Raw genomic sequence first — 2,160 nt, forward strand, 5'->3', positions numbered from 1 at the left:
TGTTGTCTCTAATAATTTGTTGGATTATCTTTACAATAATTAACACCAGTAACTATTGGTTGAGTCTGGGCCATTTCTCTCAAATCACTTTTTTATTGTTTTTTTGTTTTGTTTTGGCTAAACACTTCCATGAGAAACATTGTGCTAGGGTAAGGATGAGTTTAAAGTGTAATCAGTCATGTGAAATTAAAATTCTTTGTATTTATCTGTGTTCATATTGTTATAGTCAACTTCAAGTGAATTAGTTTTGACAATATAAGAGTGAAAAGAACCATAATTGGTTAGTAAATGATTCTAACTGTGAACAAAATTTCCATGAGACAATTACCCATTTGCCACTGGAAAAAGATTTTGGTACACATCACATTGAACAAAACACGGGAAATGACAGTGTCATTTTGCGTTAAAGTTTCTGGTTTAAGCATTTTAAATGAAGCTTTTGAAATTTTTAAATAGTTCTAGTTTTATGTACAACTTTATGTACTTTTCAAATAAAATAATTCAAGAAAGAATTCTGTTTCAAATTTCAGAGTGTTGTGCAGTTCCATTTTGCACATTGTGTTTCCTAGTGTCTCATTCTTTTCTATCATTCTTGTACTAAATGATGATAAGATTATAAATTATAAGGTGTGACAGGATCTTGAAGTGTATCGTTTACATTTTACAGATGAAGAAACTAAACCCTAGAAAGGGGCAAAGTAACATAAAGTATTACTTGACTAATATGAGTATTTAGAGAAAGTTAAAACACAACTGTGGTTCACCCATTCCAATTTTAACTTTTCCCATTAGCCACCCCACCATACACCCACCCAGTCATTCTCATAAGTTGGAACCTTGGTTTAAATTCTCTTGGTTAGGGAGAATCTTGCTTTATTGATAAAATCACAGACCTGGAAACAAAACAAAGTTGAATGAAAGCAAGCATTTTAATAGTCTTTTTCTATGTTCTAGTCATAACTACAATAACCAAAGTGTATTAAGAATACATTATATCACTTTATACTCAGTTCAGTTTAACAATTTTTTTGGAGGGGGGTTAGGCAATTGGGGCTAAGTGACTTGCCCAGAGTCACACAGCTAGTAAGTGTTATGTGTCTGAGACTGGATTTAAACTCAGATCCTCCTGACTCTAAGACCAGTGCTCTATCCACTGCCCCACCTAGCTGTTCCAGTTTAACAATTTTTGGTATCTACTCTGTGCAGGATCATGCTATACCTGAGAGAAAATAAACAGTATAGAAAGTACAAGATTCAACCTCTTTCCTTTTCCGTAACTCTCCTGTGCCTCTTGCCTAATTCCACCAGGACCAACCCTTATCCCCAACCTTCTTGCCACGGTGTCCTTTCCATTTATATTCGCAGAGAGACATTGATCCAGCATCATTTTTAACCACTGCGGGGAGTCCAGAGTCTAGGCTCTGAACTATAAGGCTTGAACTCGATCCCCCTTCCTAAAAGTTTTGGGACCAGGTCACTTTAATGAGCCAGTAGTCACCAACTACAATTCTTTTAGAAAGCTGGTCCCCTGGCTACTACATCCTTCAAACCTCTAAGCATTACCATGTATTCTGCTTATCTATTCTAAGAACCACTGGGTCTTGTCATTTGCTTTGCAGCTGAACCTTCATGGTGTGTTCTTTCCCTCAGTTAGAATATGAGCCTCCTGTCTTGCTTTGCTCTTTGTATCCCCAGCATTTAACAGTACTTGGCATTTACATGCTTTTTTATATTTTCATTCTTTTGTAGGACTTGGCCCTTCCTTTCCATAGATAGCCTTGTTGCCTATCTGCTGTTTTCACAAAGTAAACTTCATTTTGTGACTTGAGGATATGTCACAAACACAAATAAATATAATAAAAAATAATAAAAACAAGAAGAGTACAACCAAAGCCCTATGTGAAGAAAAAGGGGAGGCTTACTGAAGAGAGGTGACATTTGATTTGGACTTTAAAGAAGATACAAGAATTTAGCAGAAGAGTAGGCACGACAAGCATTTCACAATAGGAAACAGCAAAGTCATGAGGTGTTCAGAGGATAACAGCTTACCTGCAGATTTACAAAGAACAGGCTTAATCCCAAAGAAAAGACAGTTCCCTCATCCTCCCGTCCTTTGCAGATATGAGAGGTCCATGAGTGGTCACTGCTAATTATATCATA

This window comes from Phascolarctos cinereus, unplaced genomic scaffold (assembly GCF_003287225.1).
Source record: "Phascolarctos cinereus isolate Bilbo 61053 unplaced genomic scaffold, phaCin_HiC Scaffold_726;HRSCAF=1367, whole genome shotgun sequence".
NCBI classification, from domain to species: domain Eukaryota; kingdom Metazoa; phylum Chordata; class Mammalia; order Diprotodontia; family Phascolarctidae; genus Phascolarctos; species Phascolarctos cinereus.